This window comes from Diuraphis noxia, unplaced genomic scaffold, assembly GCF_037042655.1.
Source record: "Diuraphis noxia isolate RWA-SAM2 unplaced genomic scaffold, SU_Dnox_SAM2 contig0004, whole genome shotgun sequence".
NCBI lineage: Eukaryota > Metazoa > Arthropoda > Insecta > Hemiptera > Aphididae > Diuraphis > Diuraphis noxia.
The window spans coordinates 31,983,570-32,005,539 of NW_028301714.1; the positions used below are offsets into that span (position 1 = coordinate 31,983,570).

The 21,970-nt window shown below is 30.3% G+C and overlaps 1 protein-coding gene across 5 annotated transcripts in view; it reads right to left on the reverse strand.

Moving 5' to 3' along the window:
* Window positions 1-21,970, reverse strand: part of LOC107171498 (uncharacterized) — a 38,227-nt gene that overhangs the window by 2,786 nt on the left and 13,471 nt on the right. For 2 of the 5 annotated variants that reach the window (XR_016191676.1, XM_089227483.1), the window contains exons 3-4: window positions 5,816-6,167; window positions 1,536-3,507 (exon numbers count right to left, since the gene is read on the reverse strand). The gene's annotated coding sequence lies outside the window, so the exon portion shown is untranslated. Of the gene's footprint in view, window positions 1-576; window positions 3,508-5,403; window positions 5,722-5,815; window positions 6,168-21,970 lie in introns of those variants that run through there. The other 3 variants (XR_016191675.1, XR_016191674.1, XR_016191673.1) reach the window with 3 other exon arrangements.

Genomic DNA, 21,970 nt, shown 5'->3' on the forward strand with positions numbered 1-21,970 from the left:
GGGGTGAGTGAAGCAGAAGAGGAAGGTGTTATAGGGGGATAGGGTGAGAGAGAGGTAGTGTTAGGTGGGGGAAAGGGAATAGTTAGGTAGAACAGTTATGTTAACAATTTCGAATACGTAGGAAAGGATCTTGAATTGCAAAGGCCACTGGACTTTTATTTAATAATACTTTATAAGACTGGATTATTTAATTGTGATTAAAACAATAAACTTGAAAGTAGACATGATTGGATGTAAATGTAATTAATACATGTGGAGCGAGGACTTTTATATACTAAAAATTCATCAAATATACGCAGTTGAATATGCCTTAAAAAAATTACATTCTTTTATTACCCTAAAAACTCCTTAATTCAATTTTTTACCTATCTATTATATATGCTTAAATATTATATATACAGTGTGTACCCTCTGTTTTGTGGGACACATATTTAAATATACACAATATATTGTGTATCACAATCATATACAATATATTTTAAAACAAAATTAAAGAGCTAGTACAAATTTCACTCTTCGTCCATATTTAATATATTTAATGTACCTAATTATACCTTGATTCATAAAAATATTTACCTAAGTGCTTGATTTTCGATCAACTATCAATATATGCACGAAAAGCATTTATAATTTGGTCACATACGTTTTGAAATATGCTGTGTACAACTACTAACCTAGAAATAAGCATATAATAAAGCTTACAAAATGAAAAAATACGGAATCGAAATAACGTATGGTTCGAACGGGGTCTAATTAACTAACACTGCGATCACGTCGTAAATATCATGAATGGCCCAAAATCCGATGAAACGAACAAAGAGGCTCGACATATATTACTGGCATTCGAAACGGTCGCGTGTTAATTAATTTATGTGTGTCATACACATACACTGTTTATGCCGTGCGGCGAGAAAAGACTCGCTGAAAAAAACCCCGTGAAGTCCAACCACTCCGAACTCCGAAAAAGAAGTGAGCATCGACGAACAACCAGTCATTTGTGTAGGCTGTGACGTCGGTGGCGTTGACGACTTTGCGAACTTTCGACTTACCGTCCCACCAGCTTATGGGGACCAGTCGACTGGGTGATGGGTATCGTATTCGAACAATATTGTAGAAACAATAAATTTCGATATATCACTTACGATATCGTGAGTAGAGAATTATAACGCCTTAATAATTAGTTTATTATGTTTATTACGGCGAGCGGCACCAAAAATTTCGAGTTTGCGCGAGATCGGTAGTGAATGAGAAAGACCTGTGCACCCACTGGCGAAATCGTTCCGGCACCGCAATAAGCCTGCGTGGCGTGGAAGGGGCGAACGCGAGATCAATCGATTGTTGTAGAGTACATAAATAAAATTATATAGACTGTTCGCGCGTTAACAACACGTATGCCAGTCGTTGAGTAATTACAACAATAAAAAGGATGGGGTGAAATTCGGTTGATACAATTGCATTGTTGTATAGTTAAATGGTGATAGCACGCGAAAGGTGATCAAGACTACTTTACTTGACATCGACGGATTGCAACATACGTGTGGTTGGAAAGCGGATCCTTCCGTGCGATGAATGATTTTATGAGTCCGGAGTGCGTTAACTATCCTGGTTCGTTGCTGGGGTGGGTCGGAATTGTGTTGTGGAGTCTCGCAACGCAGCTACCAGCTCGGACGGTCGTTGCTTGGGTTTAGCGGGGTAGCGAGCTGAATGTCATCAGTTTGGAAGTTTGAACGTGGTGCCGTATACCAACTCGGCCGGAGCTTGTTCGATGCCCGCTTTAAGGCAGCTTGGCTGACCACAGTGACCACTGCGGTGATTCGTCCACGGTGAGCACGGGTGTGTAGGTACCTCGTGCGTGCGTGAAAACGTTCTACCATCCCGTTGACTTGAATGTGATACTGTTCGAATGTGCAGCTGATTTCTGAAGGTGATCAAAAGTGGTTTGAACAGATCCTTTTCGAACTTTCGGCCTTGGTCGGGGGCCATTACGTCGGGCACACCGAGCCGTGCTATCCAGTTCGTTGTCAAAAACTGAGTATATATCCGACCTATTCTCGATCCGGTCAGTTGGACGGTGACATCAGCGCAACCAAGTCGATGTGATTCGATGAGACGAATGGTGGCGCGGCGACCGCAGCCTGCTCGACGTTGTAACGAGTCGATGTATCGCCGATGCGAGAATGCGCGCGCAGCCCATGGAATAATCCGAGTATACAGCACGCCGTCCTGAGAGACAGTGGCGTGCCCAAGGGGGGATGTTAGGGGTTATATCCCCCCCCCCCCATTGGCTTTTTTTTGTTAACTTCAACTTATTAGATATTACCATAGACATATATAAACATTTATATATGGATGTGGATATTACTTTTAAGATTATCAGTAATAAGTTATTGCTTATAAATTTCCCATTGGCTATTATAAACATTCACTATACGGATTATACTGATTATAGATCAGTGATTATGTATTCATGTTCATGAGCAATAAATCCTTTAAGTAATAATTAATAATTAATTATGTTTATGGTAAGATATAAGATAGAATGATGGATCAAGCTTATCACGTAGACTAAAAGTATAAATATAATTTTTCGTTTGGAATAACTTAATAATTTCTTTTGTATATTAATTATTTTTTAATAAAGGTTATAAATGTTTTTAGTTTAATGTTGTCATTTTATAAACAATAGTGTATAGTGTGTGGCTATTTAAATTAATTCTAATTGTAGAATGATACTCAATATGCATGAATGTACATATGTTTAGCAATTTTTGTGTTTGGATAACCATGATTAATTTAAATGTACCTACTTTTACTAAAAAAATTATAACATTATATATCCCTCCCCATTGAAATTTCCTGGGCACGCCACTGCTGAGAGATGCACGCCTGCAGCGACAACGAACCCCGTGTTGTAAACAGCGAAAATATACTGGAAATGCGAATCGTTCGCTTGGTCGATTGGCCACTGCCGTGTAAGTCCGGTAGCGTTGTTGTCTCGGAGGGTTCGAGTATCGACGGCTCGTCCTAGACGTTGTGTACTTGTGTATGCATCGAGACAGTAACGAAATTAGTGTCGTATACGCCTGTCGGTCTATGATTTTTTTTTGCCATGAGCGTAAACAAAACATGTAAGCGAACGTCTTGTGAACCGTTGATAGTAGTCGTGAGGCGCCTTTCGATGCTGTGGACGAAATTTCGTGCGCCTCAAAATATGCGGCAAGAAGTTCTCTGTCGTACGTGCTGTATGTTTGTTCGGCGGAGATGGTTTTTCGATAAGAAACACAGCGGCAGCCACTGACCGCAGACGTTCTGTTCGAAGACTGTTCCCGCGGCGATAATAATTGACGTGCCGATGCCGAGGCGTAGCGCAGTGCCCGCAAGCTAAGGTGCGAAAATCGTGGTTAGTCGGTGGTGGACGTCACAAACTGACTCGCATCACGGTCGCTGTCCTAGCTGTTTTTGGTCTCGGCCGTCATGTCATACAAAAGAGCTTGTAGTTCGGCCCAGCTGCAAAAAATAAAACGATGATGGACACTGACATCCATAACTGGAGTTGTAAGCCCCTACGAGTATGTCAGGTACTAACCAGGTGCTATATTCAGGTGCTATTATAGTTAAAAATTTGAAATTTCTAAAAATTACGACAAAATAGTAGATACCATGGCATAGGTATGTCATCGGTGAACGCGGTAGATTTATAGAAATTCTAAGAATTTATAAACATTTATAATTACTTATATAATAATATACCTTCAAAGATATAAATCTGCGGCAGCAGCCAATTTAATATATTCTGTTCGGGTAAATGAATAATTTAATTTACCAACATACATTTCAAAGCGGCGAAGATGATGGTTCAGCGTTAGTAACCGCACAATAACAGAAGTTTCATTAGAAGAATCAATATTTTTGTAAGTTTTTTTAAATATTCTTTTATTTCGAATGGTCTAATTCTAATACATTATTATAAATATTTCGAAACGGTCGAACTTCTTGAATACCGAAGTGCACAATGTATAAAATACACGAAGCAACTATACAGCAGCCCGTCAGTTGTCGAGTTCTTTTTTACTCATTATTTGTACACCGCCACCCACTCATAGAATATTAATAATTATTTTTGTAAATAGTATTATAAACAGTACACCCTTATGCCACGTCAAATTCCACATTTATTATTTATACTTCACGTTTTCATTTTATTCTTATTATATTAGTTTTCAGTTGTAGATTATACAATTTATGAACTTGTGTACTAGTTTGTACGGTTCATTTTGGCACGCCACAACCATTTATTGTATTAATGTTTTATATTTACTTAACTATTATTATCGACGACTGACGTATAGAAAATAGTTAAAGCCTGTCAATTACATATCGATGGAACATGTCTGAACATATTTACAATATTGATTTTCGCGTTGATAATTGAACATTCATATTTTAATTGCAATTTAGATTCAATATTTATAACATTTCCGAGTTACTCACTCAGAGGCGTACTCTGGAGTTTTCGATGGGGGGGAGAGGGGGGGGGGGTTTGAACATTTTGTTTTTAATCACTGGGACTTTGTCACCTTCTTTTTAAAAAATTTTCTTACTTACCTATCTAATCTTACAGTTCTTAACAGATAATTCATGCAATCGTTATGTACATTGCATGTTGACATATGATTTAAAATAGATATATTTTGATTATTTTTTCCTTAAAAAAAAATTTTTTTTAGAAAATTGCTCCTGAGAGTTATATTGTATATAGGGGAGAGGTGGCCACAGCGAGACACTAAAAATTAATTTTTAAATATTGTTTTTGTTTTAAGTGATAATCCTTCAACAGCGTTATTATGGTTTTATTCTAAATATTATTGAGCATTAAAAAACATATTAATACATTCTAAAATTTAACGAAATTTCAACCCAGAGAAATTTTTTTTTTAAATTTCATAGTGTCTCACTGTGATCCAGCCTTGTACACAATGAGACACGTCACGGGGCACTATATAATATAAAACCTTTTAAATTTGTAGTTTATCTTTTATATTTGAACTTTTCATTCCACAGCATTTTATTATATGATAAAACAATTAGAGATAATTTTTTTTAACAAATTTTAAAATAATTAATTGTGTTTTTGTACAATTAAAAAAATGTAGGTATTCACTTTGTTTATTTTAATAGTTTTATGTTTAAGTTTTAAAAATTAAATAAAAATCATAACCTAATATCACTTTATTATAATCACAATTTATTTCAACAGTCTTGTTTTAGAGTTAACTGATGTTGGGTACAGCGAGACACGATCTATTATTTTGCAGATTTTTTATTATTCTCGTATGAATATTTATGATAAACAATTGTGCATATTACTAAATTGTGCACAAGAAAAATTTAATTTATACATACCTTAAAATACGTAACTTTGAATAAAATTCGATACCAAAATTGAAAAAAACGAAGCTCACATTTTTCACGTTTTGATAACAATATAAAAAAAAAATAACAATATTATGATAAGATGATAGTATCATTTTTGACCTGAACTTACTAATAGCACGGATATAGCTACTAGTATATATATCCGTGACTAATAGTTAACCATTATGTTTATTATGATTTTATGAATCTTCTGGATTCTCAATCTGATGGTTAAATATTAAATTAGTCGACTTATATTTAATGGATCACTGTGCCACATGTCTCACCGTGACCTCTCCCCTAAGCACGAACACACAAGACTACATAGGTTAGTGAGGTCATGTGGGAGGTTCAAACCCCACGAACCCCCCCCCCCTCTTGAGTACGCCCATGTACTCACTATAGTTCGATGAATGCGCTGTGATTAATTATGTCAGCAATTCGACATCATGTTGGTCACGCGAAAAGTAACGTACAACAAACTCGCGTTACTCTTAATAGCACGGTGTGTGCTCTGTGATGAATTATGTCGACGGTCCGACGTCGTGTTAATCCCGTGAAAAGTAACGTACAACAAACCAACAAACTCGCGTTACTCTTAGTCTTAATAGTATGGCATCTTCGCAGTGGTAATACAATTGACACAATGACACGGTTCAATAGCTACATTCTTTCGTCTACGACAAGTCGCACAAACCGCATGATTGCGATTATCATTGGTCCAACGTCGTCATCTTCACGCGAAAAGTAATCTATAACAAATCCGAGTTACTTACAATAGTTCGAAGTACGCGCTGAGTTTAATTATGTCAGCGTTCTGACGTTGTCATGGTCACGCCAAAAGTACCGTACAACAAACTCGCACTACTCGCAATAAATAGTACGCGCGGCATCATCGCAGTGGTAATCAAATTGAAACAGTTCGAACGACACTTTTTTCGCCTACGAAAAGTCGCTGAAACCTCATGATTTCGATTGTCAGCGGTCCGACGTCGTCATCATCACGTGAAAAGTAACCTACTAGGCTATAACAAATTCGCGTTTTTCGCAATAGTACTATTTTTAATAGTAAAAATAATGATTATTCATGGCATTTTGTTATGATTGTTTAAAAATTTTGTAGGGGGCATTGAAAGAACCTCCACATGGAGCCCCCTGGAAAACGACAGCAGCTTGATCAAGAACGGATACGTACAAAATCTTTCATCCACCGGTCGACAAAACCACCCAAAACGTACCTTATCAGGACAATATCTTACGACGATGTCACTTAATATTGAGAGACTGACATCGGAGAAAGAAAAAATAATATCAAATTTGGTGAAGCACTTCAATGTAGATGTATTGTGATCACAGGAAACCAACCGAAATGAATACGACCATAGCCCATCTATAACTAACATGAAGATAATAGGTCGACGTCCACACAACAAGTATGGCAGTGTTGAGTATGGTCAGAGTTAAATGTCGAATCAGTACACAAAATGGACGAAGACAATATAAAACATATTCACTGTAAACCTGGGAAATATCACAATATCCCCAATATACAAACCGCCAAATACAACATTTAAGTTTACAAAGCCCCCAAAATACGAGAATAGTCATTGGCGATTTTAATAGTCTCAGCTGGGGATACGCTGATACCAATAAAGAAATGAGAGCTTATAAAGCAATGGGCTTGCAAATGTCAAATGCAACTGGTACAAAAAACAAACCTAAAAAGCTCCTTCAACGGTAAAAGTTCATATTACAAAAATAAACTAGAGCTATATTTTGAAAATAAAAATGGAAAGGAAGTATTGGCACCCACAGGCAAATGATTTTTTAGGATCAAAAAGGAAATTTGGAAAAAATTATAGTCTTGGAATACACAATGAAAACTGCAGTAAGTATTCTCAAGAAAAATAAGACAAGGGTAATTAAATCATGATAAAATTTTGTTTTTTAGTTGCAAGTGGTTATAAAGTTTGAAAATTGTGACCACAAAAATACAATAGAGCTATATTTTGAAAATAAAAATGGAAAGGGGGTATTGGCGCCCGCAGGCAAATTATTTTTTAGGATCAAAAAAAAAATTTGGAAAAATTTATAGTCTTGGAATACACAATGAAAACTGCAGTATGAATTCTCGAGAAAAATAAGAGAAACGTAATTAAATCATAATGAAATTATGTTTATTAGTGGCAAGTGGCTAATAATGTTTAACAATTGTGTACACAAAAAAAACCAAAAGCTATGTTTTAAAAATAAAAATGGAAAGGAAGTATTGGCGCCCAAAGGCAAATGATTTTTTAGGATAAAAAAAGAAATTTGGAAAAAATTATAGTCTTGGAACACACAATGAAGACTGCAATATGTATTCTCAAGAAAACTTAAAGAATTAAAATATGAAGGATAATAAAATCATGATAAAATTATGTTTTTTAGTTGCAAGTGGTTATAAAGTTTGAAAATTGTGACCGCAAAAATACAATAGAGCTATATTTTGAAAATAAAAATGGAAAGGGGGTATTGGCGCCCGCAGGAAAATGATTTTTTAAGATCAAAAAAGAAATTTGGAAAAAATTATAGTCTTGGAATACACAATGAAGACAACACTATGTATTCTCAAGAAAAATTGATGAAATAAAAGATGAAGGATAATTTATTCATGATATAATTATGTTTATTACTGGCAGGTGGCTTATAATGTTTAACAATTGTGTACATAAAAAAAAGAGCTATATTTTGAAAATAAAAATGGAAAGGGGGTATTGGCGCCTGCAGGCAAATTAATTTAAAGGATCAAAAAAGAAATTTGGAAAAAATTATATTCTTAGAATACACAATAAAAACTGCAGTATATATTCTCAAGAAAAATACAAGAAGGATAATTAAATCATGATAAAATTATGTTTATTAGTGGCAAGTGGTTATAAAGTTTGTAAATTGTGACAACAAAAATACAAATGAGCTATATTTAGAAAATAAAAATGGAAAGGGGGTATTGGCGCCCGCAGGCAAATTAATTAAAAGGATCAAAATAGAAATTTCGAAAAAATTATAGTCTTGGAATACACAATAAAAACTGCAGTATGTATTCTCAAGAAAAATTGATGAAATAAAATATGAAGGATAATTAAATCATGATATTATTATGTTTTTTAGTGGCAAATGGCTAATAAAGTATAAAAATTGTGTCCACAAAAATACAATAGAGCTATATTTAGAAAATAAAAATGGAAAGGGGGTATTGGCGCCCGCAGGCAAATTAATTTAAAGGATCAAAAAAGAAATTTGGAAAATTTTATAGTCTTAGAATACACAATAAAAACTGCAGCATATATTCTCAAGAAAAGTAAAAGATGGATAATTAAATCATGATAAAATTATGTTTATTAGTGGCAAGTGGTTATAAAGTTTGCAAATTGTGACCACAAAAATACAATAGAGCTATATTTTGAAAATAAAAAAGAAAAGGGGGTATTGGCGCCCGCAGGCAAATTAATTTAAAGAATCAAAAAAGAAATTTGGAAAAAATTATAGTCTTAGAATACACAATAAAAACTGCAGCATATATTCTCAAGAAAAGTAAAAGATGGATAATTAAATCATGATAAAATTATGTTTATTAGTGGCAAGTGGCTAATAATGTTTAACAATTTTGTCCACAAAAATAAGGTATAGCTATATTTTGAAAATAAAAATGGAAATAGGTTATTGGCACCTGCAGGCAAATGATTTTTAAGGATCAAAAAAAAAATTTGGAAAAATTATAGTCATGGAATACACACTGAAAACTGCAGTATGTATTCTCAAGAAAACCAAGAGAAGTGTAATTAAATCATGATAAAATTATGTTTATTAGTGGCAAGTGGTTATAAAGTTTGCAAATTGTGACCACAAAAATACAAAGAGCTATAGTTTGAAAATAAAAATGGAAAGGGGGTATTGGCGCCCGCAGGCAAATGATTTTTTAGGATCAAAAAAGAAATTTGGAAAAAATTATAGTCTTGGAATACACAATCAAAACTGCAGTATGTAATCTCAAGAAAAATTGATTAAAGAAAATATGAAGGATAATTAAATTATGATATTATTATGTTTTTTAGTGGCAAATGGCTAATAAAGTATAAAAATTGTGTCCACAAAAATACAATAGAGCTATATTTTGAAAACAAAAATGGAAAGGGGGTATTGGCGCCCTCAGGCAACTTTATTTAAAGGATCAAAAAAGAAATTTCGAAAAAATTATAGTCTTGGAATACACAATAAAATGTAATTAATAAAAGCTGCAGCATATTCTCAAGAAATGTAAATGATGGATAATTAAATCATGATAAAATTATGTTTATTAGTGGCAAGTGGCTAATAATGTTTAACAATTGTGTCCACAAATATAAGGTATATCTATATTTTGAAAATAAAAATGGAAAGAGGGTATTGGCACCCGCAGGCAAATGATTTTTAAGGATCAAAAAAAAAATTTGGAAAACATTATAGTCATGGAATACACACTGAAAACTGCAGTATGTATTCTCAAGAAAACCAAGAGAAGGGTAATTAAATCATGATAAAATTATGTTTATTAGTGGCAAGTGGTTATAAAGTTTGCAAATTGTGTCCACAAAAATACAATAGAGCTATATTTTGAAAATAAAAATGGAAGGGGAAATTGGTGCCTGCAGGCAAATGATTTTTAAGGATCAAAAAAAAAATTTGGAAAAATTATAGTCTTGGAATACACAATCAAAACTGCAGTATGTATTCTCAAGAAAAATTGATGAAATAAAAGATGAAGGATAAATTATTCATGATATAATTATGTTTCTTAAAGGCAAATGGCTAATAAAGTATAAAAAATGTGTCCACAAAAATAAGGTATAGCTATATTTTGAAAATAAAAATGGAAAGGGGGTATTGGCGCCCGCAGGCAAATGGTTTTTTAGAATCAAAAAATTAATTTGGAAAAAAATATGGTCTTGGAATACATATAGAAACTGCACTATGTATTTTCAAGAAAAATAAAAGAAGGATAATTAAATTATGATAAAAATATGTTTTTTTAGTGGCATGTGGCTATTAAAGTTTGCAAATTGTGACCACAAAAATACAATAGAGATATATTTTGAAAATAAAAATGGAAGGGGAAATTGGCGCCCGCAGGAAAATGATTTTTTAGGAACAAAACAGAAATATGGAAAAAATTATAGTCATGGAATACACACTGAAAACTGCAGTATGTATGCTCAAGAAAACCAAGAGAAGGGTAATTAAATCATGATAAAATTATGTTTATTAGTGGAAAGTGGCTAAAAATGTTTAACAATTTTGTACACAAAAAAAAAAACCTAGAACTATATTTTGAAAATAAAAATGGAAAGGGGGTATTGGCGCTCGCTGGCAAATGATTTTTTAGGATCAAAAAAGAAATTTGGAAAAAATTATAGTCTTGGAATACACAATCAAAACTGCAGTATGTATTCTCAAGAAAAATTGATGAAATAAAATATGAAGGATAATTAAATCATGATATTATTATGTTTTTTAGTGGCAAATGGCTAATAAAGTATAAAAATTGTGTCCACAAAAATAAGGTATATCTATATTTTGAAAATAAAAATGGAAAGGGGGTATTGGCGACAGCAGGCAAATTAATTTAAAGAATCAAAAAAGAAATTTGGAAAAAATTATAGTCTTAGAATACACAATAAAAACTGCAGCATATATTCTCAAGAAAAGTAAAATATGGATAATTAAATCATGATAAAATTATGTTTATTAGTGGCAAGTGGTTATAAAGTTTGCAAATTGTAACCACAAAAATACAATAGAGATATATTTTGAAAATAAAAATGAAAGGGGAAATTGGCGCCCGCAGGAAAATGATTTTTTAGGAACAAAAAAGAAATTTGTAAAAAATTATAGTCTTGGAATACACAATAAAAACGGCAATATATTATATTCTCAAGAAAAATAAAAGAAGGATATTTAAATCATGATAAAATTATGTTTATTAGTGGCAAGTGGCTAATAATATTTAACAATTTTGTCCACAAAAATAAGGTATAGCTATATTTTGAAAATAAAAATGGAAAGAGGGTATTGGCACCCGCAGGCAAATTATTTTTAAGGATCAAAAAAAAAATTTGGAAAAAATTATAGTCATGGAATTCACAATAAAAACGGCAACATATATTCTCAAGAAAACCAAGAGAAGGTAATTAAATCATGATAAAATTATGTTTATTAGTGGCAAGTGGCTAATAATGTTTAACAATTGTGTCCACAAATATAAGGTATATCTATATTTTGAAAATAAAAATGGAAAGAGGGTATTGGCACCCGCAGGCAAATTATTTTTAAGGATCAAAAAAAAAATTTGGAAAAAATTATAGTCATGGAATACACACTGAAAACTGCAGTATGTATTCTCAAGAAAACCAAGAGAAGGGTAATTAAATCATGATAAAATTATGTTTATTAGTGGCAAGTGGCTAATAATGTTTAACAATTGTGTACACAAAAAAAAACCTAGAACTATATTTTGAAAATAAAAATGGAAAGGGGGTATTGGCGCCCTCAGGCAAATTGATTTAAAGGATCAAAAAAGAAATTTCGAAAAAACTATAGTCTAGGAATACACAATAAAAACTGCTGTATGTATTCTCAAGAAAAATTGATGAAATAAAAGATGAAGGATAATTTATTCATGATATAATGATGTTTTTTAGTGGCAAATGGCTAATAAAGTATAAAAAATGTGTCCACAAAACAAGGTATAGCTATATTTTGAAAATAAAAATGGAAAGGGGGTATTGGCGCCCGCAGGCAAATTAATTTAAAGGATCAAAAAAGAAATTTGAAAAAATTATAGTCTTAGAATACACAATAAAATGTAATTAATAAAAGCTGCAGCATATATTCTCAAGAAAAGTAAATGATGGATAATTAAATCATGATAAAATTATGTTTATTAGTGGCAAGTGGCTAATAATGTTTAACAATTGTGTCCACAAATATAAGGTATATCTATATTTTGAAAATAAAAATGGAAAGAGGGTATTGGCACCCGCAGGCAAATGATTTTTAAGGATCAAAAAAAAAATTTGGAATACATTATAGTCATGGAATACACACTGAAAACTGCAGTATGTATTCTCAAGAAAACCAAGAGAAGGGTAATTAAATCATGATAAAATTATGTTTATTAGTGGCAAGAGGCTAATAATGTTTAACAATTGTCTACACAAAAAAAAACCTAGAACTATATTTTGAAAATAAAAATGGAAAGGGGGTATTGGCTTCCGCAGGCAAATGATTTTTTTGGGGATCAAAAAATAAATTTGGAAAAAATTATAGTCTTGGAATACACAATCAAAACTGCAGTATGTATTCTCAAGAAAAATTGATGAAATAAAAGATGAAGGATAAATTATTCATGATATAATTATGTTTTTTAAAGGCAAATGGCTAATAAAGTATAAAAAATGTGTCCACAAAAATAAGGTATAGCTATATTTTGAAAATAAAAATGGAAAGGGGGTATTGGCGCCCGCAGGCAAATGGTTTTTTAGAATCAAAAAATTAATTTGGAAAAAAATATGGTCTTGGAATACATATAGAAACTGCACTATGTATTTTCAAGAAAAATAAAAGAAGGATAATTAAATTATGATAAAAATATGTTTTTTTAGTGGCATGTGGCTATTAAAGTTTGCAAATTGTGACCACAAAAATACAATAGAGATATATTTTGAAAATAAAAATGGAAGGGGAAATTGGCGCCCGCAGGAAAATGATTTTTTAGGAACAAAACAGAAATATGGAAAAAATTATAGTCATGGAATACACACTGAAAACTGCAGTATGTATGCTCAAGAAAACCAAGAGAAGGGTAATTAAATCATGATAAAATTATGTTTATTAGTGGAAAGTGGCTAAAAATGTTTAACAATTTTGTACACAAAAAAAAAAACCTAGAACTATATTTTGAAAATAAAAATGGAAAGGGGGTATTGGCGCTCGCTGGCAAATGATTTTTTAGGATCAAAAAAGAAATTTGGAAAAAATTATAGTCTTGGAATACACAATCAAAACTGCAGTATGTATTCTCAAGAAAAATTGATGAAATAAAATATGAAGGATAATTAAATCATGATATTATTATGTTTTTTAGTGGCAAATGGCTAATAAAGTATAAAAATTGTGTCCACAAAAATAAGGTATATCTATATTTTGAAAATAAAAATGGAAAGGGGGTATTGGCGACAGCAGGCAAATTAATTTAAAGAATCAAAAAAGAAATTTGGAAAAAATTATAGTCTTAGAATACACAATAAAAACTGCAGCATATATTCTCAAGAAAAGTAAAATATGGATAATTAAATCATGATAAAATTATGTTTATTAGTGGCAAGTGGTTATAAAGTTTGCAAATTGTAACCACAAAAATACAATAGAGATATATTTTGAAAATAAAAATGAAAGGGGAAATTGGCGCCCGCAGGAAAATGATTTTTTAGGAACAAAAAAGAAATTTGTAAAAAATTATAGTCTTGGAATACACAATAAAAACGGCAATATATTATATTCTCAAGAAAAATAAAAGAAGGATATTTAAATCATGATAAAATTATGTTTATTAGTGGCAAGTGGCTAATAATATTTAACAATTTTGTCCACAAAAATAAGGTATAGCTATATTTTGAAAATAAAAATGGAAAGAGGGTATTGGCACCCGCAGGCAAATTATTTTTAAGGATCAAAAAAAAAATTTGGAAAAAATTATAGTCATGGAATTCACAATAAAAACGGCAACATATATTCTCAAGAAAACCAAGAGAAGGTAATTAAATCATGATAAAATTATGTTTATTAGTGGCAAGTGGCTAATAATGTTTAACAATTGTGTCCACAAATATAAGGTATATCTATATTTTGAAAATAAAAATGGAAAGGGGGTATTGGCGCCCGCAGGCAAATTAATTTAAAGGATCAAAAAAGAAATTTGAAAAAATTATAGTCTTAGAATACACAATAAAATGTAATTAATAAAAGCTGCAGCATATATTCTCAAGAAAAGTAAATGATGGATAATTAAATCATGATAAAATTATGTTTATTAGTGGCAAGTGGCTAATAATGTTTAACAATTGTGTCCACAAATATAAGGTATATCTATATTTTGAAAATAAAAATGGAAAGAGGGTATTGGCACCCGCAGGCAAATGATTTTTAAGGATCAAAAAAAAAATTTGGAATACATTATAGTCATGGAATACACACTGAAAACTGCAGTATGTATTCTCAAGAAAACCAAGAGAAGGGTAATTAAATCATGATAAAATTATGTTTATTAGTGGCAAGAGGCTAATAATGTTTAACAATTGTCTACACAAAAAAAAACCTAGAACTATATTTTGAAAATAAAAATGGAAAGGGGGTATTGGCTTCCGCAGGCAAATGATTTTTTTGGGGATCAAAAAATAAATTTGGAAAAAATTATAGTCTTGGAATACACAATCAAAACTGCAGTATGTATTCTCAAGAAAAATTGATGAAATAAAAGATGAAGGATAAATTATTCATGATATAATTATGTTTTTTAAAGGCAAATGGCTAATAAAGTATAAAAAATGTGTCCACAAAAATAAGGTATAGCTATATTTTGAAAATAAAAATGGAAAGGGGGTATTGGCGCCCGCAGGCAAATGGTTTTTTAGAATCAAAAAATTAATTTGGAAAAAAATATGGTCTTGGAATACATATAGAAACTGCACTATGTATTTTCAAGAAAAATAAAAGAAGGATAATTAAATTATGATAAAAATATGTTTTTTTAGTGGCATGTGGCTATTAAAGTTTGCAAATTGTGACCACAAAAATACAATAGAGATATATTTTGAAAATAAAAATGGAAGGGGAAATTGGCGCCCGCAGGAAAATGATTTTTTAGGAACAAAACAGAAATATGGAAAAAATTATAGTCATGGAATACACACTGAAAACTGCAGTATGTATGCTCAAGAAAACCAAGAGAAGGGTAATTAAATCATGATAAAATTATGTTTATTAGTGGAAAGTGGCTAAAAATGTTTAACAATTTTGTACACAAAAAAAAAAACCTAGAACTATATTTTGAAAATAAAAATGGAAAGGGGGTATTGGCGCTCGCTGGCAAATGATTTTTTAGGATCAAAAAAGAAATTTGGAAAAAATTATAGTCTTGGAATACACAATCAAAACTGCAGTATGTATTCTCAAGAAAAATTGATGAAATAAAATATGAAGGATAATTAAATCATGATATTATTATGTTTTTTAGTGGCAAATGGCTAATAAAGTATAAAAATTGTGTCCACAAAAATAAGGTATATCTATATTTTGAAAATAAAAATGGAAAGGGGGTATTGGCGACAGCAGGCAAATTAATTTAAAGAATCAAAAAAGAAATTTGGAAAAAATTATAGTCTTAGAATACACAATAAAAACTGCAGCATATATTCTCAAGAAAAGTAAAATATGGATAATTAAATCATGATAAAATTATGTTTATTAGTGGCAAGTGGTTATAAAGTTTGCAAATTGTAACCACAAAAATACAATAGAGATATATTTTGAAAATAAAAATGAAAGGGGAAATTGGCGCCCGCAGGAAAATGATTTTTTAGGAACAAAAAAGAAATTTGTAAAAAATTATAGTCTTGGAATACACAATAAAAACGGCAATATATTATATTCTCAAGAAAAATAAAAGAAGGATATTTAAATCATGATAAAATTATGTTTATTAGTGGCAAGTGGCTAATAATATTTAACAATTTTGTCCACAAAAATAAGGTATAGCTATATTTTGAAAATAAAAATGGAAAGAGGGTATTGGCACCCGCAGGCAAATTATTTTTAAGGATCAAAAAAAAAATTTGGAAAAAATTATAGTCATGGAATTCACAATAAAAACGGCAACATATATTCTCAAGAAAACCAAGAGAAGGTAATTAAATCATGATAAAATTATGTTTATTAGTGGCAAGTGGCTAATAATGTTTAACAATTGTGTCCACAAATATAAGGTATATCTATATTTTGAAAATAAAAATGGAAAGAGGGTATTGGCACCCGCAGGCAAATTATTTTTAAGGATCAAAAAAAAAATTTGGAAAAAATTATAGTCATGGAATACACACTGAAAACTGCAGTATGTATTCTCAAGAAAACCAAGAGAAGGGTAATTAAATCATGATAAAATTATGTTTATTAGTGGCAAGTGGCTAATAATGTTTAACAATTGTGTACACAAAAAAAAACCTAGAACTATATTTTGAAAATAAAAATGGAAAGGGGGTATTGGCGCCCTCAGGCAAATTGATTTAAAGGATCAAAAAAGAAATTTCGAAAAAACTATAGTCTAGGAATACACAATAAAAACTGCTGTATGTATTCTCAAGAAAAATTGATGAAATAAAAGATGAAGGATAATTTATTCATGATATAATGATGTTTTTTAGTGGCAAATGGCTAATAAAGTATAAAAAATGTGTCCACAAAAATAAGGTATAGCTATATTTTGAAAATAAAAATGGAAAGGGGGTATTGGCGCCCGCAGGCAAATTAATTTAAAGGATCAAAAAAGAAATTTGAAAAAATTATAGTCTTAGAATACACAATAAAATGTAATTAATAAAAGCTGCAGCATATATTCTCAAGAAAAGTAAATGATGGATAATTAAATCATGATAAAATTATGTTTATTAGTGGCAAGTGGCTAATAATGTTTAACAATTGTGTCCACAAATATAAGGTATATCTATATTTTGAAAATAAAAATGGAAAGAGGGTATTGGCACCCGCAGGCAAATGATTTTTAAGGATCAAAAAAAAAATTTGGAAAACATTATAGTCATGGAATACACACTGAAAACTGCAGTATGTATTCTCAAGAAAACCAAGAGAAGGGTAATTAAATCATGATAAAATTATGTTTATTAGTGGCAAGAGGCTAATAATGTTTAACAATTGTCTACACAAAAAAAAACCTGGAACTATATTTTGAAAATAAAAATGGAAAGGGGGTATTGGCTTCCTCAGGCAAATGATTTTTTTGGGGATCAAAAAATAAATTTGGAAAAAATTATAGTCATGGAATACACACTGAAAACTGCAGTATGTATTCTCAAGAAAACCAAGAGAAGTGTAATTAAATCATGATAAAATTATGTTTATTAGTGGCAAGTGGTTATAAAGTTTGCAAATTGTGGCCACAAAAATACAATAGAGCTATATTTTGAAAATAAAAATGGAAAGGGGGTATTGGCTTCCTCAGGCAAATGATTTTTTTGGGGATCAAAAAATAAATTTGGAAAAAATTATAGTCTTGGAATACACAATAAAAACTGCAGTACGTATTCTCAAGAAAAATTGATGAAATAAAATATAAAGGATAAATTATTCATGATATAATTATGTTTTTTAAAGGCAAATGGCTAATAAAATATAAAAAATGTGTCCACAAAAATAAGGTATAGCTATATTTTGAAAATAAAAATGGAAAGGGGGTATTGGCACCCGCAGGTAAATGGTTTTTTAGAATCAAAAAATTAATTTGGAAAAAATTATGGTCTTGGAATACATATAGAAACTGCACTATGTATTTTCAAGAAAAATAAAAGAAGGATAATTAAATTATGATAAAAATATGTTTTTTTAGTGGCATGTGGCTATTAAAGTTTCAATATTGTGTACACAAAAATAAATTAGAAAATTAAATTGGGAAGGGGGTATTGACGCATGCAGGCAAATGGTTTTTAGAATCAATAAAGAAATTCGGATAAAATTGTAGTTTCGGAATACACAAGGTAGACTGCACTGTGTATTCCCAAGAAAAATTAATGAATTAATATATGATCAGTAATTAAATCATGATAAAATTATGTTTCTTAGTGGCAAGTGGCTAAAAAAATTTAAAAATTGTTTACACAAATATAAATTGCAGCTATATTTTGAAAATAAAAATTGAAAGGGTGTATAGGCGCCCGCAGGCAAATTAATTTAAAGGATCAAAAAAGAAATTTGGAAAAATTTATAGTCTTAGAATACACAATAAAAACTGCAGCATATATTCTCAAGAAAAGTAAAAGATGGATAATTAAATCATGATAAAATTATGTTTATTAGTGGCAAATGGTTATAAAGTTTGCTAATTGTGACCACAAAAATACAATAGAGCTATATTTTGAAAATAAAAATGGAAGGGGAAATTGGCGCCCGCAGGCAAATGATTTTTTAGGAACAAAAAAGAAATTTGGAAAAAATTATAGTCTTGGAATACACAATAAAAACGGCAATATATATTCTCAAGGAAAATAAAAGAAGGATATTTAAATCATGATAAAATGATGTTTATTAGTGGCAAGTGGCTAATAATGTTTAACAATTTTGTCCACAAAAATAAGGTATAGCTATATTTTGAAAATAAAAATGGAAAGGGGGTATTGGCTTCCTCAGGCAAATGATTTTATTGGGGATCAAAAAATAAATTTGGAAAAAATTATAGTCATGGAATACACACTGAAAACTGCAGTATGTATTCTCAAGAAAACCAAGAGAAGTGTAATTAAATCATGATAAAATTATGTTTATTAGTGGCAAGTGGTTATAAAGTTTGCAAATTGTGGCCACAAAAATACAATAGAGCTATATTTTGAAAATAAAAATGGAAAGGGGGTATTGGCTTCCTCAGGCAAATGATTTTTTTGGGGATCAAAAAATAAATTTGGAAAAAATTATAGTCTTGGAATACACAATAAAAACTGCAGTATGTATTCTCAAGAAAAATTGATGAAATAAAATATAAAGGATAAATTATTCATGATATAATTATGTTTTTTAAAGGCAAATGGCTAATAAAATATAAAAAATGTGTCCACAAAAATAAGGTATAGCTATATTTTGAAAATAAAAATGGAAAGGGGGTATTGGCACCCGCAGGTAAATGGTTTTTTAGAATCAAAAAATTAATTTGGAAAAAATTATGGTCTTGGAATACATATAGAAACTGCACTATGTATTTTCAAGAAAAATAAAAGAAGGATAATTAAATTATGATAAAAATATGTTTTTTTAGTGGCATGTGGCTATTAAAGTTTCAATATTGTGTACACAAAAATAAATTAGAAAATTAAATTGGGAAGGGGGTATTGACGCATGCAGGCAAATGGTTTTTAGAATCAATAAAGAAATTCGGATAAAATTGTAGTTTCGGAATACACAAGGTAGACTGCACTGTGTATTCCCAAGAAAAATTAATGAATTAATATATGATCAGTAATTAAATCATGATAAAATTATGTTTCTTAGTGGCAAGTGGCTAAAAAAATTTAAAAATTGTTTACACAAATATAAATTGCAGCTATATTTTGAAAATAAAAATTGAAAGGGTGTATAGGCGCCCGCAGGCAAATTAATTTAAAGGATCAAAAAAGAAATTTGGAAAAATTTATAGTCTTAGAATACACAATAAAAACTGCAGCATATATTCTCAAGAAAAGTAAAAGATGGATAATTAAATCATGATAAAATTATGTTTATTAGTGGCAAGTGGTTATAAAGTTTGCTAATTGTGACCACAAAAATACAATAGAGCTATATTTTGAAAATAAAAATGGAAGGGGAAATTGGCGCCCGCAGGCAAATGATTTTTTAGGAACAAAAAAGAAATTTGGAAAAAATTATAGTCTTGGAATACACAATAAAAACGGCAATATATATTCTCAAGGAAAATAAAAGAAGGATATTTAAATCATGATAAAATGATGTTTATTAGTGGCAAGTGGCTAATAATGTTTAACAATTTTGTCCACAAAAATAAGGTATAGCTATATTTTGAAAATAAAAATGGAAAGAGGTTATTGGCACCTGCAGGCAAATGATTTTTAAGGATCAAAAAAAAAATTTGGAAAAATTATAGTCATGGAATACACACTGAAAACTGCAGTATGTATTCTCAAGAAAACCAAGAGAAGTGTAATTAAATCATGATAAAATTATGTTTATTAGTGGCAAGTGGTTATAAAGTTTGCAAATTGTGACCACAAAAATACAATAGAGCTATATTTTGAAAATAAAAATGGAAAGGGGGTATTGGCTACCGCAGGCAAATGATTTTTTAGGATCAAAAAAGAAATTTGGAAAAAATTATAGTCTTGGAATACACAATCAAAACTGCAGTATGTATTCTCAAGAAAAATTGATGAAATAAAATATGAAGGATAATTAAATCATGATATTATTATGTTTTTTAGTGGCAAATGCTAATAAACTATAAAAATTGTGTCCACAAAAATAAGGTATATCTATATTTTGAAAATAAAAATGGAAAGGGGGTATTGGCGCCCGCAGGCAAATTAATATAAAGGATCAAAAAAGAAATTTGAAAAAATTATAGTCTTAGAATACAGAATAAAATGTAATTAATAAAAGCTGCAGCATATATTCTCAAGAAAAGTAAATGATGGATAATTAAATCATGATAAAATTATGTTTATTAGTGGCAAGTGGCTAATAATGTTTAACAATTGTGTCCACAAATAAAAGGTATATCTATATTTTGAAAATAAAAATGGAAAGAGGGTATTGGCACCCGCAGGCAAATGATTTTTTAGGATCAAAAAAGAAATTTGGAAAAAATTATAGTCTTGGAATACACAATCAAAACGGCAATATATTATATTCTCAAGAAAAATAAAAGAAGGATATTTAAATCATGATAAAATTATGTTTATTAGTGGCAAGTGGCTAATAATATTTAACAATTTTGTCCACAAAAATAAGGTATAGCTATATTTTGAAAATAAAAATGGAAAGAGGGTATTGGCACCCGCAGGCAAATTATTTTTAAGGATCAAAAAAAAAATTTGGAAAAAATTATAGTCATGGAATTCACAATAAAAACGGCAATATATATTCTCAAGAAAACCAAGAGAAGGTAATTAAATCATGATAAAATTATGTTTATTAGTGGCAAGTGGTTATAAAGTTTGCAAATTGTGGCCACAAAAATACAATAGAGCTATATTTTGAAAATAAAAATGGAAAGGGGGTATTGGCTTCCTCAGGCAAATGATTTTTTTGGGGATCAAAAAATAAATTTGGAAAAAATTATAGTCTTGGAATACACAATAAAAACTGCAGTACGTATTCTCAAGAAAAATTGATGAAATAAAATATAAAGGATAAATTATTCATGATATAATTATGTTTTTTAAAGGCAAATGGCTAATAAAATATAAAAAATGTGTCCACAAAAATAAGGTATAGCTATATTTTGAAAATAAAAATGGAAAGGGGGTATTGGCACCCGCAGGTAAATGGTTTTTTAGAATCAAAAAATTAATTTGGAAAAAATTATGGTCTTGGAATACATATAGAAACTGCACTATGTATTTTCAAGAAAAATAAAAGAAGGATAATTAAATTATGATAAAAATATGTTTTTTTAGTGGCATGTGGCTATTAAAGTTTGCAAATTGTGACCACAAAAATACAATAGAGATATATTTTGAAAATAAAAATG